The 25252-nt window shown below is 46.3% G+C and overlaps 1 protein-coding gene across 2 annotated transcripts in view; it reads left to right on the plus strand.

Moving 5' to 3' along the window:
- Nucleotides 1–4433: 4433 nt before the first annotated feature.
- LOC122932022 (NACHT, LRR and PYD domains-containing protein 12-like) overlaps nucleotides 4434–25252 on the plus strand; it is a 279421-nt gene continuing 258602 nt past the window's right edge. Inside the window, exon 1 of one of the 2 annotated variants that reach the window (XM_044286171.1) lies at nucleotides 4434–4496. The gene's annotated coding sequence lies outside the window, so the exon portion shown is untranslated. Of the gene's footprint in view, nucleotides 4497–4589; nucleotides 4664–25252 lie in introns of those variants that run through there. The other variant, XM_044286172.1, reaches the window with a different exon arrangement.

Consider the following 25252-nt stretch of genomic DNA (forward strand, 5'->3'; position numbering starts at 1 on the left):
AAACATGGTAACATTTAATTCTTTGTGTGTTATTAGTTAAGCAGACTGTGATTGTCTATTGTCGTGACTTAGATGAAGATCAGATCACATTTTATGACCAATTTGTGCAGAAATCCATATCATTCCAAAGGGTTCACATACTTTTTCTTGCAACTGTATATAGAGGCTGGGTCACATGCTGCACTGGCCAATCACAGCCATGCCATTAGTAGGCATAGCTGTGATGGCTTCTAAGGGGACAGAGTTAAACGCTTGTTGATTGGCTGCAGCCTTTTGAAAAGCGCCATTAACTCACCGAACCCGAACTTTTACTGAAATGTTCGGGTTCGGGTCCAGGGTCCAAAAATCCTAAAGTTCAGTACGAACCCGAACTTTACAGTTCGGGTTCGCTCAACCCTATTCATAAAGAATGCCTATTTTGCGGCCTTAGCCCCTTATGTGCTCATCTAGATGACGAGATGAAAAATAAATTATGGTCAAATCAATATGTAGATATCTGGTCTTTGGTTTCAGTGGACCAGCACACAGTAGATAAAGAACGGAGACCTAATTCCGATAGATTTGTGGACCGAAGACCTAAGGTCGCCCATACGATAGGTAATTGGCTACAAGCCTTTTCCGTTTTAGGTAACACAATGGCTCTTTGCCATCCTGAACGGTCGGCGGAGCTCTTCGTATATATGGATTCCATCTATTGCGCATATAAGTCTCACGGAGGTTCTTGATGGTGGCGTTATGACGACAAGTTCTGTTGACGTTTAGCTTTACATTCAGAAATAGGTTGGGGTGGTTAAAGCCACTGACCTACGGCTCCGCCTCATGATGGCACAGAAAGCACAGCCCTTTCCTTCCGAGGCTGCTGGCTCATCAGCAAACATGCAGGGGCCAATGGCCGTGTGCAGACCCGGAGCCTGCTGACTTTACAACGAGGGACATTGCAAATGTTTTGCCTTGTGCAAGTACAAGCACGAGTGTTCCTTTTGTGGAGGATCTCACGCTGCTGCCCGTTGCTCACATAACCCCCCTCTTGCAAAAGTATTCAACATCTGCTGGTGGGAAAGACCCCAGTGGTCATGTCCGGGATGTCTCAGTAGCTAGATCTGTACCCCAATAAAGAAGCTGCTGCCCAAATTCATTTTGGGTTTTATTTTTTTATCCCCTTCTATTTTTCCCGTTCACTTTCGTTTGCTAGCAATTTAAAGTATGCTAAGGACAATCCAAGCCTGTTGCGGAAAAGCATTTCTAAAGAGGTTGCATTAGGTAGGATAGTGGGACAATTTTTATCCCCCCCCCCCCTTTAATAACATCCGTATTTCACCGTTAGGCCTCGTCCCCAAAAGTGAACTGGGCATGTACAGTCTGATCCACCACTTGTCCTTTCTGTGAACCATGGTATTTCCAAGGATGACGCCTCTGTGTCCTATGTGCCTTTTGATAGGGAAGTGGTCCTGGTCAGAACAGCAGGCCAAGGTGCTTTGTTAGCCAAGTCAGACATCGAAGCAGCTTTTCGCTTGCTTCCGGTGCACCCAGATTTCGACCACTTACTGGGTTGTATGGTGGACGACTTATATTATTATGACACTTGCCTGCTGATGGGCTGTTCCATCGTATGCCATTTTTTCGAAATCTTTAGCACTTTTCTAGAATGGGTTATTCGTTACGAAACAAGTACCCATACCATCATTCATTATCTGGATCAGGGATGCTCAACTTGGGGCCCTCCAGCTGTTGTAAAACTACAACTCCCACCATGCCCTGCTGCAGGCTGATAGCTGTAGACTGTCTGGGAATGCTGGGAGTTGTAGTTTTGCAACAGCTGGAGGGCCACAGGTCGAGCATGCCTGATCTGGATGATTTCCTCTTCGTGTCCCCGGGTGATTCTCAATGTCAATTCCTTCTCAATACCTTCCGTTTTTTCATGTCCCATTTCAGTGTCCCCCTGTCAGAAGATGAAACATTTGGCCCCACGACGACTATCACATTTTTAGGCATTTAAATCGATACCATCCTGATGGTTTTTCGTCTTCCTATAAGACGAAAAACTGTTAAAAAACTGTTAGGTTTGATTGACTGTTTCCGTTCCACCAAATTGGTCACGTTACGGCAAATGCAGGCCATACCCGGCCTCCTAGTATTCGCTTGCAGAATCACGCCCATGGGACAGGTTTTTTCTCGCCACATGTCCCTGGCAACCTGCAGCGTTTCAAAACCTGAGCACCACATTCACTTGATCAAACAGCTTAAGCTAGACTTACAAGTGTGGAGCGATTTCTTGCACCGTTATAACAGCCACACTTGTTACCCAGGCCCGGAAATATCAACGCCAGAGCTCTCGCTATTCACCGATGCAGCGGGATCTACTGGTTTTGGTGCTATATTCGGCTGTGAGTGGTACGCTTCCCCATGGCCAGAAAAATGGTGGGCGGCTGGCTTCTGCTCCAATATTACCCTCCCTGAACTTTTTCCCATCATTGTCGCCACTAATTTATGCGGTCACAAATTTAAAAATCAATACCTATGCTTCTGGACAGACAATATGGCGGTGTTTTTTGTATTAATAAGTTAACCTCTTAGTCTCCTCCTGCTCCGACATTTAGTTTTCCGCTGTTTAGAACTCAACATTTGGTTCCGCGCTCGCCACGTACCAGGTGTCCACAACTCTGCTGCTGATGCTCTTTCCCGTTTTCATTGGCAGGAATTCCGGAACATCTTACCGGGCACTACCAAGGAATTCCTACCCAGCCCGCAGCTGCTATGGGATTTGCTGACCAACGCATGATGTCTCTGGTGAGGGCGTCAGTGACGCCAGCAACTTGGTTCGGACATGGTAAGACATAGGCTGAATGGTGGGCGCGGGTAGGGGATGCGGCGGTTGCGGAATTGCTGCTGCTAGCTTGGAGGTGACAATTTCATACCTATTATGCCTAAGAGAGCAAGGGGTTTCTGCTGTTTTCGCACAGCGTCGGCTGTCCGGAGTTGGTTTTAACCTTAAGTTGCGCGGTTGGCCATATGTTAATAAACATTTCCTAATTCGCCACGCCATTAAGGGCTGGCGTAAAGAACACATCCGCCTTGAGCGCAGACGCCCTGTGTCGTATTCCCTCTTAACAATGTCCTTCCCGTCGTTTGCTCCTCACCATACGAAGCCATGCTGTTTAAGGCAGCCTTTTGTTTCGCATTTTTTGCCCCCCTCTGGATCGGGGTGCTGGTGTCCCAATTGCGCTCTAGCCCGGGCGGTTTATGCACCAGCGACTGGTTCCTCAGTGACTCCTCCCTTCTCGTTTTCATTCGCCGCTTGAAAACAGATGTATTCGCGCGCTCCCCTTACATAAGGTTGATGGCCCTGTATGCCCTCATGCGGCGGTTTCAGAGTTATTTACTACACGCGCTCAGGGCGCCACTCTCCTCCTCCATGCTGATGGTAGCTCTCTCACGCGCTTCCAGTTCAAATCCATTTTTCGCCATTGCCTTTTTTCATTAGACATCCCAGTCGCGGACTTTGGTACCCACTCTTTCCTTATTGGCGCCGCTACAGAGGCGGCCAAGGCAGGCTTACCTGAGTCAGATGTGCAACGGATTGGTAGATGGAGGTCTGCGTGTTTGGCTTCCTATCTCTGTCCCCACTTATTGATTTGAATTCTATTTTCAGATGCTATTCAGCCCATCATCTGCTTCATCGGTCATTCCTACATTTTCTGGCCTGGCCAACGAGCAGAATACCGTCCAGGTGGCCGCAGTCTCGGCTTTTGGAATGTTCAGGTCATGTGTCGCTGGTCCCAGGTCCTTCCAGAAGCCGTTGACCTCAGTAAACCAGTTCGCTCTCCGGTTATTTTAGTCATTCATGCAAGGGGTAATGACCTCTGCCTGTTAAAAATCGCAGAGCTGATCACCCTGATTAGAGCAGACTTGGAACTGCTTCCTTCCTTCTTTCACGAGGTTGTGATAGTCTGTTAGGAAATCATTCCCAGGGTCACGTGGCAAGGTGCCAGGGATTCCCACGCGATAGAGAAGGCCAGGAGAATGGTCGATGCCCAGATCACCCGATTTGTCTATTCACAGGCGGGGGTAGTAGTGCGTCACCGCCAGCTGGAGGGTGATAACATGCGGCTTATGCGGCCTGATGGGGTTCACCTTAATGACATTGGGTTAGACATCTTCTTGTCAGGAATGCAGGATAGTGTGGAGCAGGCTTTGTTTTTGTTGGGTGGGGGTCGGAGCGCCGTGTAGGGGTACACGGGCTCCTCAGTGGAGGTCGGTGTGAGTAAAATAAAGATGGAGAATACTGCTTCTTGATACTCCGAGTTTTTCCATGTTTTGATATTGCAAAGTTGGCGGTAAATCAACAAAGAAGGTGTCTTGGTGTGGTTTAATCATTAGCTGCGAGCGTTTAAAGGTGGGGGCAAGGGTTATAATTCTCGGCAGTCTTCCTCTCTCTGCACTGGACTTTACTCTTCTCTGGAGATCTTGTATTTCTACAGACTGTGTACGGCTTTCAGGTAAGACATTCATCTCTTATATTCAGGGTCTCTTGTGTTATGGTGGGGGTCTCACACTGCTCCCTGATATGAGGGGGTCACAGACTTCCAGGAAGATCCACTTCTTGGTCAGGTTCAGGGAGTTAATACTGACTGAAGAAAATCCGGGGTGTGACACAGAGAACAAGGTGCGGTATATACTGTAACTATACAGCCGGTCATATACCTGACCACATACCGTCCACACACAGGACAAGCTGCGGTTATATACTGTAACTATACAGCCATATACCTGACCACATACCGTCCACATACAGGTCAAGCTGCGGTTATATACTGTAACTATACAGCCATATACCTGACCACATACCGTCCACACACAGGACAAGCTGCGGTTATATACTGTAACTGTACAGCCGGTTATATACCTGACCACATACTGTCCACATATAGGACAAGCTGCGGTTATATACTGTAACTATACAGGTCATATACCTGACCACATACAGTCCACACACAGGACAAGCTGCGGTTATATACTGTAACTATACAGACTGTCATATACCTGACCACATACCGTCCACACACAGGACAAGCTGCGGTTATATACTGTAACTATACAGCCATATACCTGACCACATACCGTCCACACACAGGACAAGCTGCGGTTATATACTGTAACTATACAGCCAGTCATATACCTGACCACATACAGTCCACACATAGGACAAGCTGCGGTTATATATTGTAACTATACAGCCGGTCATATACAGTGGATATAAAAAGTCTACACACCCCTGTTAAAATGTCAGGTTTCTGTGCTGTAAAAAAAATTAGACAAAGATAAATCATTTCAGAACTTTTTCTACCTTTAATGTGACCTATAAACTGTACAACTCAATTGAAAAACAAACTGAAATCTTTTAGGTAGAGGGAAGAAATAATATAAAAATAAAATAATGTGGTTGCATAAGTGTGCACATGTCACGAGAGTGTCAAGAGCCACGCCTGACTCCGTTATACCCGGGGTCAGGAAGTCGCAGCGGGTGGCTGTGCGCTCTATGTAGAAAGATAGTGTTTTCTTTATGGTAGCTTTCTGGGTTTGCCTTGCAACCCTTTTTGTCTCACTCAGGGATCCGTAGCTCCTTCTCCTCAGCTGTTTCTTGTCCAGCACTCGCAACCTCCTTATATTCTCCTCTCACACTTCTCTGGTTGCCAGATATAGAGCTTCCTGCCTGGACTTCTATACTGACCCACTGGAGCTGTGTAGCTGTGTTCCCTAGTTGTTGTTCCCGAGTGGTTTCCTCCGGATCCCTGTTGGGCCTTGGTGGTCTGCTGTTGTCGCCCACCTGGGATTATATGTTTGTCTGTATTGTCTGTCCTCTCCTTGGTGTTTTCCTCTTAGTGTCAGTGGTGCGGACTAGTGATCCCACTACATAGGGCTCATCTTAGGGAAAGCCAGGGTTTTAGGCATGTGATCGGCGAACGGGTGAGGAACCCGTCTAGGGACGCCAGGGCAGTCAGGTGCCAGCCGCAAGGTGAGTCAGGGGTCACCACCTTTCCCTCTCCCTTGGACAGGGCCTTCCCATTTCCCTCCCTCTGCGTGACGCCGGTCATTACATTATATCTGGCCATTATTTTGTGTAGGTAAAAAAAAAACAAAAAAAAACTTTTTCTTTCTACCTACTTAGAATCCAGTATGGATCCAATTGCTGCTTTGTCAAAGCAACTTCAAGGCCTGTCTTTGGAGGTGGCAGGATTGAAGGCGTCGGTCCTCCAGCAACAGCAGCAATTACAACAGACCGCAAGCCCAGCGGTTGCTACTGGTAACCAGGTTGTTGCGGAACCCAAGGTCCCTCTCCCTGACAGATTTCCTGGGGGAAGGGACAAGTTTTTGACGTTCCGTGAGGCCTGTAAATTATATTTTAAGCTGCGCCCTTACTCCTCTGGTAATGAAGAACAGCGGGTGGGGGTTGTTATTTCCCTGCTGCAGGGGGACCCGCAATCCTGGGCGTTCTCTTTACCCACTGATTCCCAGGCTCTTTAGTCAGTGGATGAATTTTTTGGGGCCTTGGGTCTCATATATGACGACCCTGACCGAGTCGCAGTGGCTGAATCAAAATTACGGAGACTCCTACAGGGAGAGCGGCCGGTAGAGGAGTATTGCGCAGAGTTCCGTAGGTGGGCTACGGATATCCAGTGGAACGACCCGGCTCTCAGGAGTCAGTTCTGCCCTGGGTTATCCGAAAGGATTAAGGATGCGCTTGCGCTGTATGAGACTCCCTTTTCCCTTGATGCGGTCATGTCCCTTTCTATCCAAATAGATAGACGTCTTAGGGACAGATTGAAAAATCCGGAGCAATTGGTAACCCCTCCCAAGCAGCAGTTAGTCTGTACGGACTTAGACGAGCCTATGCAGCTAGGAGGAACTACTCGTCAGGTCCATCCCCCTGAGGCTCGCCGTAGGCGTGGGGTTTGTTTTTTCTGTGGGGAGAGGGGTCATTTTATTAATGTCTGTCCTTCCTTCCTCAAAAACAAAAGACCGTCGGAAAACTACTAACCCCAGGCTGTGCGGAGGATGTCAGCCGGGGGGTATACGTTTGCTCCATACGTACATCGCAATTTGTGTTGCCAGCGGTTATTGTTTTTGGTGATAAGACAGAGACTATTTCTTTTTTTCTAGACAGTGGAGCAGGGGTAAATTTGATAGATGCCCATTTTGCCCACACTATGGGTTTGTCTCTCTGTACGCTGCAGAGACCTATTCCCATATTCGCTATTGATTCTGCTCCTCTGTCTCAGAGAAACCTCACTCACATTGTCCATAACTTACACCTTCGGGTAGGGGACCACCATAACGAGATGCTTTCATGTTATGTTCTGGAGGGGCTTCCCACTCCGGTGGTGTTGGGTCTTCCCTGGTTGGTAGCGCACAATCCAGTGGTGGATTGGCAGGCCAGGGAGATATTGGAGTGGAGTGAGCATTGCAGAGAAAATTGCTTAAATAGCAATTGCTTAGTCGCCTCCATAGCTACCCTACCTACATTTGTTTCGGACTTTGAGGACGTTTTTTCTGAAAAGGGTTGTCAGAAGTTACCACCTCATCGTCCTTATGATTGCCCGGTTAACCTGATTCCCGGTGCAAAATTACCCAAGACCAGGTTATATAATCTTTCGGGTCCGGAGAGACAAGCCATGAAAGATTATATCTCAGAGCTTGGCTAAGGGACACATCAGACCCTCTTCTTCACCCGTGGCTGCAGGGTTTTTCTTCGTTAAAAAGAAAGATGGGGGCCTGCGTCCTTGCCTAGATTTTCGCGAATTAAACCGGATAACCATCCGAGACCCATACCCTCTTCCTCTCATTCCTGACCTGTTTAATCAGATTGCGGGTGCAAACTTGATCTTGGGGGGGCCTACAATCTGATTCGTATTAAGGAGGGGGATGAGTGGAAGACAGCGTTTAACACCCCTGAGGGGCATTATGAAAATCTAGTCATGCCTTTCGGTCTGACCAATGCTCCTGCTGTCTTCCAACATTTCGTTAATGACATTTTTAGTCATCTAATCGGCAGGTTTGTGGTAATATACCTAGATGATATCTTAATTTATTCGTCTGATCTGAGAACACATGAGGAGCATGTCAGACAGGTACTGCAGGTCCTACGGACGAATAAATTATATGCTAAAATTGAAAAATGTGTCTTTGCCGTTCAGAAAATACAGTTCCTAGGTTATTTATTATCTGCTTCAGGTTTCCGTATGGATCCTAGGAAGGTCCAGACAATTTTAGATTGGGATCTTCCTGAGAACCTCAAAGCTCTGCAACGGTTCTTGGGCTTCACAAATTTCTATAGAAAATTCATTAAAAATTATTCGGTGATAGTAAAACCCCTTACTGACATGACTAGGAAGGGGACTGATTTTTCTAAATGGTCTGACGCCACTAAAATTGCTTTTTCCTCTCTAAAAGAGAGGTTTACCTCGGCACCTGTACTAGTCTAACCCGATGTCTCCCAGCCTTTTATTGTTGAAGTCGATGCGTCAGAGGTGGGAGTGGGGGCGGTACTGTCTCAGGGTCCGTCTCCTGGCAAATGGCGTCCTTGTGCTTTTTTTTCTAAAAAACTATCTGCAGCAGAACAGAACTACGATATTGGCAATAGGGAACTATTAGCTATTAAACTAGCGTTTGAAGAATGGCGTCACTTTTTAGAGGGGGCAGTCCACCCCGTCACTGTGATTACGGATCACAAAAACCTTCTGTACCTCGAATCAGCTAAGCGTCTCACCCCTAGACAAGCTAGGTGGTCGCTATTTTTTTTACCAGGTTTAACTTTGCTATTACCTATCGTCCTGGGGCAAAGAACACCAAGGCTGATGCATTATCTCGTAGTTTCCCTGGAGGGGGTAATGTTAGTGATCCGGTACCCATTCTACGAAGAGGAGTGGTTGTCTCTGCGGTACACTCTGCTCTGGAGGGGAAGGTGTTAGAGGCCCAGGGGGACGCCCCGGTCTCTTGCCCCTCAGAGAAATTGTTTGTACCGTTGAACCTGCATCTCGAATTATTAAAGGAACATCATAATTCGGCACTTGCTGGGCACCCGGGTAGTAAAGCAACCTTGGAGCTATTGTCTCGTCGTTTTTGGTAGCCAAGGTTGCGTCAGGATGTATTGGATTTTATGCAAGGTACAGCGGCTCGCCCCTATTCCGTATGGATAGGTGCTCACCCTCTGGTCCTACCCTCAGGACCTGTAAAAGGTAAATGGAGTGTATACAAGAATGAGGGGGCACACTGAAAAGGGAACCACTAGATGGATGATAAGATAGTATTTTAATACTTTAAAAACATACCCTTAAAATGTATATAAAACATACATAAAAAGCATACATCACACATATATTTGTAATAATCCTATACATCAGTCTCCAGTTGTGGGTTGGTATAACAGCGATATCATTGGTATGGTGTAAAGCAATGTCCCAATTGAGCTGTAATAATAATGGCACTATAGCCAAATGTCCCAATTAGAGTCCTGTTCTTATGAGGTAATGGTATAGAAGTGGCACTGTGGCCAGTTGTTGAAGCAGTGATGGTAATATGATGGTGACGGCACTATGGCCAAATCCTGATGGAACAATACTGATACTAATGTACCATTGTCCGATATTTTGGACGTACAGGGGTATGTACAGAGTTATTAACTCAGAGACTGAACTCTGGTTACTTACAGTCTCTCGCAGCTTGTGGTATTCCGGTCTTACCCTTCCCGCTCTCTTCAATATCTGGTGCATTGGAGGGGTTACGGTCCCGAGGAAAGAATGTGGGTCCCAGCGTCTGAGGTAAACGCTGACAGGTTAGTTCGGGCTTTTCATGACTCTCATCCTGAGAGACCTAGTCCTGAGTGTCCGGAGGCCCCTCGTAGAGAGGGGGGTACTGTCACGAGGGTGTCAAGAGCCACGCCTGACTCCGTTATACCCGGGGTCAGGAAGTCGCAGCGGGTGGCTGCGCGCTCTATGTAGAAAGATAGTGTTTTCTTTATGGTAGCTTTCTGGGTTTGCCTTGCAACCCTTTTTGGCTACTCAGGGATCCGTAGCTCCTTCTCCTCAGCTGTTTCTTGTCCAGCACTCCCAACCTCCTTATATTCCCATCTCTCACTTCTCTGGTTGCCAGATATAGAGCTTCCTGCCTGGACTTCTATACTGACCCACTGGAGCTGTGTAGCTGTGTTCCCTGGTTGTTGTTCCAGAACGTTACCCTCCGGATCCCTGTTGGGCCTTGGTGGTCTGCTGTTGTCGCCTACCTGGGATTATATGTTTGTCTGTATTGTCTGTCCTCTCCTTGGTGTTTTCCTCTTAGTGTCAGTGGTGCGGACTAGTGATCCCACAGCCCCGTTCACTACATAGGGCTCATCTTAGGGAAAGCCAGGGTTTAGGCACGTGATCGGCGAACGGGTGAGGAACCCATCTAGGGACGTCAGGGCAGTCAGGTGCCAGCCGCAAAGTGAGTTAGGGGTCACTACCTTTCCCTCTCCCTTGGACAGGGCCTTCCCATTTCCCTCCCTCTGCGTGACGCCGGTCATTACAGCACACCCTTAAACTACTACTTTGTTGAAGCACCTTTTGATTTTATTCCAGCACTCAGTCTTTTTGGGTATGAGTCTATCAGCATGGCACATTTTGACTTGGCAAGATTTGCCCACTCTTCTTTGCAAAAACACTCCAAATCTGTCAGATTGCGAGGGCATCTCCTGGGCACAGCCCTCTTCAGATCACCCCACAGATTTTCAATCGGATTCAGGTCTGGGCTCTGGCTGGGCCATTCCAAAACTTTCATCTTTTTCTGGTGAAGCCATTCCTTGGTTGATTTGGATGGATGCTTTGGGTCGTTGTCATGCTGAAAGATGAAGTTCCTCTTCATGTTCAGCTTTCTAGCAGAAGCCTGAAGGTTTTGGGCCAATATTGACTGGTATTTGGAACTGTTCATAATTCCCTCTAGCTTAACTAAGGCCCCAGTTCCAGCTGAAGAAAAACAGCCCCTTGGCATGATGCTGCCCCCACCATGCTTCACTGTGGGGATGGGGTTCTTTTGGTGATGTGCAGTGTTGTTTTTGCGCCAAACATATCTTTTGGAATTATGGCCAAAAAGTTCAACCTTGGTTTCATCAGACCATAACACCTTTTTCCAGATGCTTTTAGGAGACTTCAGATGTGTTTTTGCAAAATGTAGCCTGGTTTGGATGTTTTTCTTCGTATGAAAAGGCTTTCGTCTTGCCCCTCTACCCCATAGCCCAGACATATAAAGAATACGGGAGATTGTTGTCACATGTACCACACGGCCGGTACTTGCCAGATATTCCTGCAGCTCCTTTAATGTTGCTGTAGGCTTCTTGGTCGCCTCCCAGACCAGTTTTCTTCTCGTCTTTTCATCAATTTTGGAGGGACGTCCAGTTCTTGGTGATGTCACTGTTGTCCCATATTTTCTCCACTTGATGATGACGGTCTCCACTGTGTTCCATGGTATATCTAATGCCTTGGAAATTCTTTTGTCCCCTTCTCCTGACTGATACCTTCTAACAATCAGATCCCTCTGATGCCTTGGAAGCTCTCTGTGGACCGTGGCTTCTGCTGTGGGATGCGACTAAGAAAATGTCAGGAAAGACCAACTAGAGCAGCTGAACTTTATTTGGGGTTAATCAGAGGCACTTTACATGATGGCCGGTCAGGGCCGGATTAAGAGCATCATGGGCCTGGTGCAGAAGATTTTAATGGGCCTTTTTATAGAAAATGAAAACGCAACGCAGAACAACTTTTTATAGCACAAATAAAGTGTGAATTTACGCAAAATTACACATGTGAAAATACGCATGCATAAAGTTTGAAGTGTGAACGGGTCTGCGTAATCCCATTCAAGTCTATTTGACTAAAGTTCATGCGTAATTTTGAAGCAGATTTACGCACAGGTTTGCGTGTGAAAAATCTGCTGTGTGAACTTAGCCTAAGCGTACATCTCTGGCCACAGTTTAAATATACAGCCATCTATATAGATGGCTGTATTATGTATAGCCACCCCCAAGGAGTTGACTAGTGCTGCTGGATATGTCATTCAGGAGCATGAAAAAGCTATTCACGTCTAGCTTTTCCATGCTCCTGAATGGCGTATGTGTTTATAAAAGCTAATCTATTATAAGCAGATATGCCATTGAGGAGCTTGGAAAAGATAGGTAGGCAAGAAATAGTCACCTAGCTTTTCCATGCTCCTGAATGGCATATCTGCTTAATTGCGTACATGTTTATAATAGCCAAGCTATTATATGCAGATCTGCCATTCAGGAGCATGGAAAAGCTAGGTGAGAAACAGTCACCTAGCTTTTCCATGCTCCTGAATGGCAGATCTGTAATAGCTGAACTATTATAAGCAGATATGCCATTCAGGAGCATGGAAAAGCTAGGTGACAATTTCTCACCTAATTTTTCCATGCTATGCTCCTGAATGGCAAATCTGCCTTTAGGCATATCTGTTTATAATAGCTGATCTATTATAAGCAGATATACCACTCAGGAGCATTGAAGAGCTAGGTGACTATTTCTCACTTAGCTTTTCCATGCTCCTGAATGGCATATCTGTTTATAATAGATGAGGCTCAGCTATTATAAAGATATATATGCCTATAAGCAGATATGCAATTCAGGAGCATGGAAAAGCTAGGTGAAAAAAATCCTCACCCAGCTTTTCCATGCTCCTGAATGACATGTATAAATTATACAGTATAATAGGTGAGGTGAGCCAATGCTGATTTACTTACCGCCTATGAGTTGTTTTCTGGGCAGTACACTGAAGGCTGCTGAACGCGACTCACCGCTGGCAGCACCCCTGACTCCACGCAGGAAGAATTTTGAACTTCCCGCGCGCAGCAGCCGTCACGGTCTTTCACTTTACGGCATGGCCTAGGCCCCAGGGGAGGAGTCTGACGTGACGACGCAGCGCGGCGTGCACAGCTGACCTGTCACCTGACCTGATCTGTCAGCTGTCACTGTCCTGGTGAGTTCTGTAAAGGGCCGGCCTGGGAGATTTCTCCTTGCGCGCCGGCCCTGTAATCATCTGATAGTCGGCACGGTTCGGTCCTACTAAAGGGTTGCGGGGCGGCCGCCAGGCAACCTCAGCGAGGCGGCCTATGCGGGCTGCTGGGCCTATTTTCATGCAGGGGCCTGGAGCTGCAGCTCCATCCGCCCCTACGTTAATCCGGCCCTGTGGCCGGTGTATGCTGACTCCTATTTAACAGGATTGTGAATGTGATTGGTTAATACTGAACACAGCTACATCCCCAGTTACTTTGTTAACTATTTAGCAGGACATGTAGAGCGGCGCCCAGGGATGTCCCTGCACTTACTATTATATCTGGGTGCCGCTCCGTTCGCCCGCTGTGGCCCCCGTTACCATCTGCCACGCTGTATGCTAATCACTACTATCTTCGCACAAGGGAGGAGACATCAGCTTCTGTCCCTGGCCGTTCCTTCTCCCTGCCTGTAGCGCTGTCCAATCGCAGTGCAGAACGGGAGAAGGAACGCCCAGGGACAGAAACTGATGTCTCCTCCCTTGTGCGAAGATAGTAGTGGGAACGGACCGGCACCCAGATATAATAGTAAGTGCAGAGACATCACTGGGTGCCGCTCTACATATCCTGCTAAATGGTTAACAAAGTCCGGACCCATGAAAGGTCCTCTTTAACTGACTACAACAATTCTCCCATTGTTTTCAGAAAACTTGCATTCTTCAAAACAGCTACAAGAGGGCAGCAGAGCTCAAACATGCCAGTAAGTTTCTACAAAAGGCGGCAAGGCCACAGATCATGTCTAGGGTTGAGCGAACCCGAACTGTAAAGCAGCTGAACATTTCAGTAAAAGTTCAGGTTCGGTGTTCAGTGCTTTCTTGGCGCTTTTTGAAAGGCTACACAGCAGCCAATCAACAAGCGGTTAACTGTCTGACCTTAGAAGCCATCACAGCCAGGCCTACTAATGGCATGGCTGTGATTGGCCAGTGCAGCATGTGACCCGGGCTCTATATAAGCTGGAGTCACGTAGCGCTGCACGTCACTCTGCTCTTACTAGTGTAGGGAGAGGATGCTGCTGCTGGTGTGAGGGAGAGAATAGGAGAGAATCTAACTCAGCGATCTACATACATCGTGTTTTGTGGGTGCAGGGCACAATTTTTTTTATCCTGCCCTGAGCCCTGTGACCGAAAAAAAATAACTTTTTTAAGTCAGTTAGGTGGGTGGCGGCGGCGGCGGCCATTTTATGCAAGCTCCGTGCACCAGCACTGCATCTGAGCTTTTGGGACATTGAAATCCAAGCTTTAAAAACAGCACAAATAATTTGTTTGTAAAAAAAAAAAAATACCATTCTTTTGGCAATTTACAACATCTGGTGCATTTGCAGGCTTAGTCAGTGTGCAATTTAATATAGAAATACAGCCATAATTTTCTGGGTTTTTAAAAACACACTTTTTTTGCCAAAAAACACTATTTTCCTGATCTGCAAGTATTAAATTCAAGTTTAATATATACAGCTTTCATATTCTGTTACCAAAAAAACACTTTTTTGGCAATATACAACATCTGGATTAGTCAGTGTGCAATTTAAGCTAGAAATACAGCCATCATTTTCTGGATTTTTAAAAACACACTTTTTTTTGCCAGATTCCACTATTTTCAGGCCTTGCAGCGTCCAGGGTTATATACTGCTGTCAAATTCAGTTATTAAACAAACGCTGTTTGGGCAAACAAAAAATTAGTTGGCAGCCTTTGCTGCAGATGTCATTGTGAGATACCTCGGCATGGAAGTCTCATGAGATAACATTCGGCATGGAAGTCTCCTGCTAGATAATTGCGGTCAGCCTATAGTGTTGAACTCAAATCACTTGGATCGCAACACTGGAGTAAAAAGTTACATTTCCAGGCAAGCGGCTACGAGTGTAATATTATCTTGCTACCAATATTGAGCCCCTGCAGACTGTGGGCAATACAAGAACTATTATAGTGACTGAATAACATATTGTTTTGAGCACAGCAACACAATATAATTTACCCTAGCGGATTCCTGTGCACGTTTGAAAAATTACTTTAACACAGATGGACTTGGATTGGTTAATAGTCTTTTTTTCTATTTTCGGCACCTTGGTATTATCAGAACTTTTTACTACTAGCACTTTTGGACTTTTTTCCCCATTTTATTTCACAGGGAGGAGGTTTATATTGACTTCACATATTCAGTCACCACCTTACCAGGATATTGCAGCAGGAGCCTTTATCTGTTTGCGGACTGGATGGACTTGGCTAAACTAATCTGAGCAGCCATTCCATTCAACCTGCAATAACTTATTGTGTACTCTCAGTAGCTATCTCAGCAAATTGATACTATTAGTATTTTATTGCATTTTATTGTGTATTTACAGGCCTGCATTTTATTTATGATTTTGGGTTTATAGATATCGGATATATTAATTAGATTGTCCATATATATTCCTGATCTGGAGTAATTTTCCGTACTTGGAATTATTATCATATGTATCAATAAACATTAATAGTGTGAATATACCAAATTTGTGTTCCGGATATTAGAGTGCCCATTTATTCCTTTGATATAAAATTTTAATGATCTGAGTGCGACATCAGATTGGTGCACCTTGCTATCCCAAATCAGAGATAGAGCGTCCTATACCCTTTTCTTCCATCATTGTGAGATACCACCTTTACATACTGTCTTTCTATTCAGTTATTTGTAATAAAGCCATTTTGGGCACAATTCTTTGATAGCGTCCTAGTGTGGATCAGGGCGTGTGAGATACACCCTTTAAATTCAGGGGTTCTATTCAGGTATTTGAAATACAGCCATTTTGGGTAAACAAAATTAAAAGAAGGCCTAGTCTAGTTCAGGGCATGCGAGATACACCCTTTAAATACAGGGGTTTGATTCTTTTATTAATATAACACATTTTTTTGTGCAAAATACACAATTTTTCAGGCCTTGCAGCATCAGCACATTTGAAATTCCAGGGTTATATACTGCTGTCATATTCAGTTATTAAACTAACACCCGTTTGGGGAAAAAAAAAGTTTATTTTGCAGCCTTTGCTGCAGATGTCATTGTGAGATACACCCTTTAAATACAGGGGTTTTATGCAGCTATTTGAAATACAGCCATTTTTGGCAAACAAATTTAATTGAGGCCTAGTCTGGTTCAGGCCGTGTGAGATACACCCTGTACATACTGTCGTTCTATTCTACTATTAATTAAACATCCATTTAGGGCAAGATCCTAAATTAGAGAAATATGAGGAGAGCGTCAAATAAGGGATGTGGCCCAGGTCGTGGTGCTGCTGGTGGAGCTCCTGTTGCAGGCAGAGGACGTGGTCGATCTGTACCAGCTACACGCACAAGTGAAACCCCTTCCTCAGGTGCGAGTAGGCAACAGAACCTGCAGCGGTATTTGGTCGGGCCTAATGCGGCTCTACGAATAGTGAGGCCAGAACAAGTACAGGTGATAGTAGATTGGGTTGCTGACAGTGGATCCAGTTCCTTCACATTGTCTCCCACCCAGTCTCCTGCTGAAAGATCAGAGTTGGCACCTGCAGCCGATGTCCATCAGTCTTTCACCTCACCCCCTTGCAAATCAGCCAAGCAGTCTGAGCCCCAAGTCATGCAGCAGTCTCCTCTGCTTTTTGATGACTCTGCAAGCAGGGTTTCCCAGGGCCATCCACCTAGCCCTGCCCCAGAAGTGGAAAAGATGCCCGACCAGCTCCTCAGAAGGCAGGGTTGGCATGGCCAAAATATGGAAAAGCTTTGTCAGCACGCCACAACCAGAACTTCCAGCTGATATGGAACGTCTTAGCAGGAGGCAGCATTTCACCAACATGGTGGGGCAGTAAGTGTGCACACGCCTACACATACTGAATGATGGGTCTGCCCCCTTCAACTTCTGGGTCTCCAAATTGGGCACATGGCCTGAGCTTGCCCTTTACGCCTTGGAGGTGCTGGCCTGCCCTGCAGCCGGTGTATTGTCTGAACGCGTGTTTAGTACGACTGGAGGGTTATATTTCCCAATGTTTTGGGGTGTACCCTAATTTAAAAAAATAAAAATTTTAAACCAAAAAGCAGTGTAGTCTACCTCCTCCTCCTCCACCGCCACTTTCACCTACACCGCCACATCCACCGCCTCCTCAACCTCCTACTCCATATGGATCTGGTCCTCCTAGATCAAGATGATAATTTTTTATTTTTACGCATTTTATGTTATTTTAAGTCATTTCCCTACCCACATTTGTTTGCAGAGCACTTGCCATGCTCTTAACCACATTTTGACGACATTTGCAGCCCTCTAGCCCTTTCCATGACATTTTTACAGCCATTTTAGTGCTCAAAAGTTTCGGGTCCCCGTTGACTTCAATAGGGTTCGGGTTCGGGGTCAAGTTCGGGTCCCAAACATCCAGGTGTCCACTCAACTCTACAAATAAGGCGATCCATTAGAATATACATAAAGATAAAACGTAACCTTTAATAACGTTACTATCAGGGTCCATTCACACGTCCGTAAGTGTTTTGCGGATCCGAAAATTGCGGATCCACAAAACACGGACAATGTGCATTCCGCAATTTGCGGACCACACATCGCCGGCACTATAATAGAAAATGGTAAAGAAGGATTGCGCTGCAGGAGAAAATTCTTTTATATAAAAACAAAAATCAAATAAAAAGTTCCTTTAGTAGATCTTCAATCAACGTGGTCACAATTTCGGATAGAAATTATTTAATAAGAAATAAAATTACAGCTAAAACCACAAGACTAAAGTCTCTGAATTGCCCGACCCGGGTTTCGCCGTGATGCTTCGTCTGGGGCGAAGAATCACGGCGAAACCCGGATCGGGCAATTCAGAGACTTTAGTCTTGTGGTTTTAGCTGTAATTTTATTTCTTATTAAATAATTTCTATCCGACTCTTTGGTGCGCATCCATTCCACTTGCTAGTCCTTCTGAGAAGCTGAGGTCTACTACCATCTTGGTGCAGAAGTATTTCATCCGTCGGATCGATATTTGGGATTTTCCTGTTCGAGTGTCTTGATCCTTGCCTGCTCCACCCGCCCAGCTGCCTGTGAAGATTGCACAGATCCCTTCCATGCATCTCATAAGGGATATCCTGTGAGTACAACTTTACAGCAAGCGTTTTAAGTGTAATTACATGCTACACTATAGTCCTCTTTTTTAACAGAGTTCTACTGAAGACACCATCCATTCATATACGCATTTACTCGCAAGATACCCTGTGAGTATAATCTAATCGCAGGTGTGCTAAGTTTTTGGAATTTGCTACACCATAGTGCGCTTTTTCATTTCAGAACAGATTTCCATACCAGTGTTATTTTGTGAGGTTGGCTTGTGACCACGTTGATTGAAGATCTACTAAAGGAACTTTTTATTTGATTTTTGTTTTTATATAAAAGAATTTTCTCCTGCAGCGCAATCCTTCTTTATAACTTTACTTATCTGACTTTTCCCACATTGTCTCCGGATTTGCAGCGCTAGAGAAGACAAGTATATCTAACAGAGACTTTATTTTATTTATTTTTCACTATAATAGAAAATGCCTAATCTTGTCCGCAATTGCGGAAACGGAAGCACGAATGCGGAAGTGTGGATCCGCAAATGCGCATGCAGACAGCACATTCCGGCCCCATTAGAAATGAATGGGTTTGCACCCGTACCGCAAAATTGCGGAACGGATTGCGGACCCATTTTGCGGATGTGTGAATGGACCCTTAAAAGGTATCCCTCAAAATGAAAATAAATTAAATTAATAAAGTTAAGCAAAAAGCATAGTAGGCAATAACAAGTGCTCGGCGGCACCAAATCAGAAGCCATATGTCCTACCACAATCCGGGGGGTTCCAGTGCACATAGATGAATCCCGGAGGGAAAGCAAAAACCATCCATCCCTGGGTTAGATGATGATGTGGTATTGAAGGACAGGGTGGGCAAAGACCTGTCCCTGATATTGCCCTACAGGGGGGGCTATTCTAACCACAGAGCACCCGCCCTGATAAGATCGACCCTGTCCGGAACCTTACCCTATATAAAAATGGCCCTAGTAAGCCCCTACGCCCCTGACTTCCAGGTGATCACTATAAAGATCTATGTGTTTTTGACTCATTATAAAAGTATATTATAAGTATATCGCACCCCTCTGTGTATCACACCTATCGATAGCACACCTATACCAGTCCTTAAAAGGACTTTTGTGGCCCTATTAGTTTGGTGTCCCTAACAGCCTGTCCCTGCTCCACACAGCAACCTCTCCCTACACTGGCAAAAGACTGAATGTAAAATGGCGGCCAGATCAGGTTTATTTATAAGGTAAGGGGTATGTCCATGTGCTAAAACGTCTCAATTGGCTGTCCTGTACCACCTGATGTATGTGTCATGGGTCAAAGTTCTTTGCAATGTAAAAGAATATGGCAGGTGCGAATATCGCCATAATTTTGCATGTTCTGCGAATCGCAAATACGCAAATTTCGCCGCCAAACGACTGCTGGGCGAACTGCAAGGCCATCTCTAGTCACAGGCTGTCTTTATTACAGGTTTCCCTATCTTTCCATGGTTTGAGCAGATTCACAAGGTACACCTGCTCCGGCTTTCGCCTCCCTGACTAATGTACCTTGTAATCTACCTCTCCAATTTTTTCAAGTACCTCGTAGGGCCCCTGCCACCTATCTAGGAACGTACTGTCTACGGTTGATACCAGAACCAATACCCGATCACCCGGGTTAATGTTCCGGACCCGAGCCTGCCGATTTTAGACTCTACTCTGGGCTCTCTGCGCTGCCTCCATATGCTCCCTAACCAGAGGTAACACTGTTTCCATTCATCATTGCATCTGGGTGACATACTCAACAACACTTTTGTGCAGTGTGGGTTGTTGTTCCCATGCCTCTTTGGCCACGTCCAACAGACCGCGAGGGTGTCTGCCGTATAGCAGTTCGAAGGGCGAGAACCCAGTAGAGGCCTGTGGCACCTCTCGCACTCCGAACATGAGAGAGGGCAGAAGAAGGTCCCAGTCCCTCCCATCCTTAGACACCACTCTATTTAGAATATTTTTTTATGTTTTATTAAACCTCTCTACCAGGCCATCCGTTTGCGGATGATACATGGACGTCCGTAGCTGTTTTATGTAGAGCAACTTACAGAGTTTCCTCATGACCTTGAACATAAACGGGGTCCCTTGGTCAGTCAGAACCTCCTTAGGCAGACCCACTCGAGAAAACATCTCCATTAACTCCTTAGCTATGAGTTTGGCTGATGTATGACGCAGTGGCGTAGTCGAGGATGACCAAGATGTGTTGGTGCCCTCTAGCGGACTTCGGTACCGGGCCTACGAGATCCATAGCGATTTGCTCGAACGGGACCTCGATAATCGGGAGGGGTACCAGGGGACTATGGAAATGTGGCTGGGGGCTCGTTATCCGGCAGGTTGGGCAAGACTTACAATATTCTTCTACCTCTCTGAACACACTGGGCCAGTAAAACCTTAGTAGTTTCCGGTCCTGATTTTTCTGCATTCCCAGATGACCCCTAAGAACATGCTGGTGTGGCTAACTCTAACACGAGTTTGCGATAAGCCTGGGGCACCACCAACTGTTCAATGGATTCACTTCGCAGCTGGTTTACCCGATACAACATATCTTGATGAACCACAAAACGGGGGAAACACCGACTCTGTTCCCAGTTGTTCTGGTTTCCCATCTATTATTAATACATTTTTCCAGGCTCGGGATAGGGTTGGATCCTGGTGTTGTCCAGAGACATTGAGGTCTTCCAGCTCAGGACCCAGCAGCAAGTCCTCCGTGTCTCCCACCATCACACTTAGCGGGGTTGTCTCCCCCTCTTCCACCGAAGTGGCGGTCACCCCTACCGCTGACCCTTCAGACTCAGGTTCCCAGGGTTCTAGTCTCCCCGCTGAGTGGGGCCACTCTGATAGGGTTACATCTGTCTCACGGGTATCGGTAACTTTCGTATCCGGCCATAGTGCCGGGGAAGTCTCTTCCAATTATTAATTCATACTGTCATTTTGTGGCGACGGCCACCTCATGAGTCCACCTGTCGGCCACCGTTGACAGAGAGACCAGGGCGGTGGGATAGTCCTATAAGTCTCCATGAATGCACACAATACAGGCACCAGGCTCCCTGAATCCAGCAGTGCCACCACCAGAGGGTCTCCCACTTCCACCTGGCAGAGGTGGCTATTGTCTATAGTATCGGAGGTACCTGTGGCACACAGCTTCCTGGCATACAATAAGTGGCGGTAGCCATAGTTGGTATCCATTGGTTCACCCCGATGGGGACAGTCGGCCCTTATATGTCCAGGCTCCTGACACCGCCAGCAGACCACCAGGGCTGGGTCTGCAGGGGGTACATCCTGAGCGGGTTTTGCTGGCACCAGCCACCGGGTCTGGGGTGGAGATTTCCAGGAAATTAACGGGCCCACTCCCAAAAGAGCCCCCCTGTAGTTTTCTGGTGGCCTCATAGCGCTCCACCAGGTCGACCATCTCTAAGGCATTACCAGGAGACACCTGGCCGATCCAGTACTGGAGAGGGTACGGCAAAGCCAGAACACATCCGCCAACAGACGGTCCAGCATAGCAGTGGAAGCCAATACGTCAGGCTGCAGCCATTTTTCCAACCGGTGTAGCAGGTCATAATATTGTGGTCTGGTGGGTTCAGCCAGGTTAAATTCCCTCTGATGCACCCGCTGGGCCCGGACCAATAGATTCACCCCCAGTCTCGCCAGGATCTCACCTTTTACGGTCGGGTAGTCGGACGCTTGATCATCGGATAGATCGAAAAACACTTGCTGGGGTCGAGACGCCAGGAACGGAGCGACAACCTCAGCCCACTGGTCTCTGGGTCACCTCTCCCTCACGGCCACCTTTTCGAACACCGCCAGATAGGTCTCGACATCATCTGAGGGGGTCATCGTAAGGATCGCCACACGGACAGCTTTCTGGGCATCGTGGACATTGTGATACGGACCTGCTGCTTAAAACGCTATCACATGTTGTAATAGCAGCTGGTTAGTCTCCTTCTGCTGCTTGTTAGCCTCCCGCTGCTGCAAGTTAGCCTCCACAAGGGCTTTCACGACCGCCTCCATTTTGTCAGGGGACACGGGTCGTAACCTTGCCGTCTTTATATAGGACATACACTCGTGCCCGGGAAAAACAAAAACTTTTTGGCCTTCAGGCCTGCCTCACTGCCTTTTCCCGCATCCGACACCAATTGTGGGGATTTGCTCTGGTAGACAGGCTAGCGGACGCAGTATAGAGGCAACCACAAAGTCTTTAACTTAAACAGTTCAGTGTGTTATTCACACATAAGGAAAAACAAAAAGTGACTTTTTGCAGTTTAGGTGTTTGTTCTGAAAAGTCCAAAGAACAAAAACCTTCACCTGGTTTGTAGTTTCTCCACCTGTGGTCCACAGCAGGTTTTAGGGGTCTGTTTCTCAACATGCGTCTCCCAGCCCTTTTGCATGGCACAAGTTTTCAGATCCCAAAATACACAGGGACAGACAGCGCTCCACTGTCAGATAGGAGTAATGCACACCCAGCTGCGACTGCTGGCTGGGTTTGATATAGGCCAGGAGCGTGGGGAGCAGCCACCAACTCAGCACTTTGGCTACTTCCAGTAAGAGCAAGCCCAGGTCAGCTTACAGCCATACTAAAATAGGAACGTGTCAACCAGCACTAGCTACCGCTGATACTTGAAAATACCGGCTCTTACTTCACCGAGGCCAGGAACCTCGGTGACACATACCTTCCTGACAACGATGGACCCTTGCGCCTTCCTACAATTTATATATACAGTGGAGGAAATAATTATTTGACCCCTCACTGATTTTGTAAGTTTGTCCAATGACAAAGAAATGAAAAGTCTCAGAACAGTATCATTTCAATGGTAGGTTTATTGTAACAGTGGCAGATAGCACATCAAAAGGAAAATCGAAAAAATAACTTTAAATAAAAGATAGCAACTGATTTGCATTTCATTGAGTGAAATAAGTATTTGAACCCTCTAACAAAAAAAGACTTAATACTTGGTGGAAAAACCCTTGTTTGCAAGCACAGAGGTCAAACGTTTCTTGTAATTGATGACCAAGTTTGCGCACATTTTAGGAGGAATGTTGGTCCACTCCTCTTTGCAGATCATCTCTAAATCCCTAAGGTTTCGAGGCTGTCTCTGTGCAACTCTGAGCTTGAGCTCCCTCCATAGGTTTTCGATTGGATTAAGGTCCGGAGACTGACTAGGCCACTCCATGACCTTAATGTGCTTCTTCTTGAGCCACTCCTTTGTTGCCTTTGCTGTATGTTTTGGGTCATTGTCGTGCTGGAACACCCATCCACGACCCATTTTCAGTTTCCTGGCAGAGGGAAGGAGGTTGTCGCTCAGGATTTCACGATACATGGCTCCGTCCATTTTCCCGTTTATGCGAATAAGTTGTCCTGTGCCCTTAGCAGAAAAACACCCCCAAAGCAAAATGTTTCCACCCCCATGCTTGACGGTGGGGACGGTGTTTTGGGGGTCATAGGCAGCATTTTTCTTCCTCCAAACACAGCGAGTTGAGTTAATGCCAAAGAGCTCTATTTTGGTCTCATCAGACCACAGCACCTTCTCCCAGTCACTCTCTGAATCATTCAGGTGTTCATTGGCAAACTTCAGACGGGCCTGCACATGTGCCTTCCTGAGCAGGGGGACCTTGCGAGCCCTGCAGGATTTTAATCCATTGCGGTGTAATGTGTTTCCAATGGTTTTCTTGGTGACTGTGGTCCCTGCTAATTTGAGGTCATTAACTAACTCCTCCCGTGTAGTTCTAGGATGCTTTTTCACCTTTCTCAGAACCATTGACACCCCACGAGGTGAGATCTTGCGTGGAGCCCCAGAGCGAGGTCGATTGATGGTCATTTTGTGCTCCTTCCATTTTCGAACAATCGCACCAACAGTTGTCACCTTCTCTCCCAGCTTCTTGCTAATGGTTTTGTAGCCCATTCCAGCCTTGTGCAGGTCTACAATTTTGTCTCTGACATCCTTGGACAGCTCTTTGGTCTTTCCCATGTTGGAGAGTTTGGAGTCTGCTTGATTGATTGATTCTGTGGACAGGTGTCTTTTATACAGGTGACTAGTTAAGACAGGTGTCCTTAATGAGGGTGACTAATTGAGTAGAAGTGTCTAACCACTCTGTGGGAGCCAGAACTCTTAATGGTTGGTAGGGGTTCAAATACTTATTTCACTCAATGAAATGCAAATCAGTTGCTATCTTTTATTTAAAGTTATTTTTTCGATTTTCCTTTTGATGTGCTATCTGCCACTGTTACAATAAACCTACCATTGAAATGATACTGTTCTGAGACTTTTCATTTCTTTGTCATTGGACAAACTTACAAAATCAGTGAGGGGTCAAATAATTATTTCCGCCACTGTATATATAAAGCCTATCTCTCACAAATCCCTCCTTTTGCGGGAAATAGACCAAAGGTGAACAGGCAAAGTGATGTACTCTCCTAACGCCCTAAACAGCGAAGAGCTGGACTTTCCTTATTGCTTCACCAGGTCCCCTCAACTCCCTTTCGGGTTTGCCTTCAGCTTGTCCTATTTACCCCGCAACCATCTACAAAGTTTGATTTACTTCAGGATGGAATAATCTTTGTCTTTGACAGGGGCACAGCGCATATACATAGTGTGGGCATGGATGTATTAAACATTCTTAATATTTTTTTTCTAAAACGGAGAACTATTTAACAGCCTGTTAAAACCAAATGCTAAAAACATTGTAGTCGCTGAACCAGTTCCCAAAACATTGTTATGGCCATGATGTGATTCATTTCAGAATTTTTCTCGTCAGTTCATTTGAAAAAATCCATCAGTTTCTTCAGATCCTTGGTGATCCTTCCATCAGGGACAGTGTTGTCCAGAATGTAGATGCAGCAGGAACTTCCAATAATTTGTAGACCCCTCCTTTTTCTGCTGTCAAGGACCAGTCGGTTCTGTCAGGGCTGGCCTTAGGTGTTCAGGCGCCCTGTGCGAGCTAATCTTGTGCCCCCCCCCCCCCATCCCCTCATTCACCTAAACATACACAAAGAGGAAAACAATCTTTGTAACAAACATTTTTTTTTAATTACAGATAATTTAAGTGCAAGTGCAAACAAGTACAATCATACCCAGTGTCACCCATAGCCAGTCTCCTGCTC

The sequence above is a fragment of the Bufo gargarizans genome, chromosome 3 (genome assembly GCF_014858855.1).
Source record: "Bufo gargarizans isolate SCDJY-AF-19 chromosome 3, ASM1485885v1, whole genome shotgun sequence".
NCBI classification, from domain to species: Eukaryota; Metazoa; Chordata; class Amphibia; order Anura; family Bufonidae; genus Bufo; species Bufo gargarizans.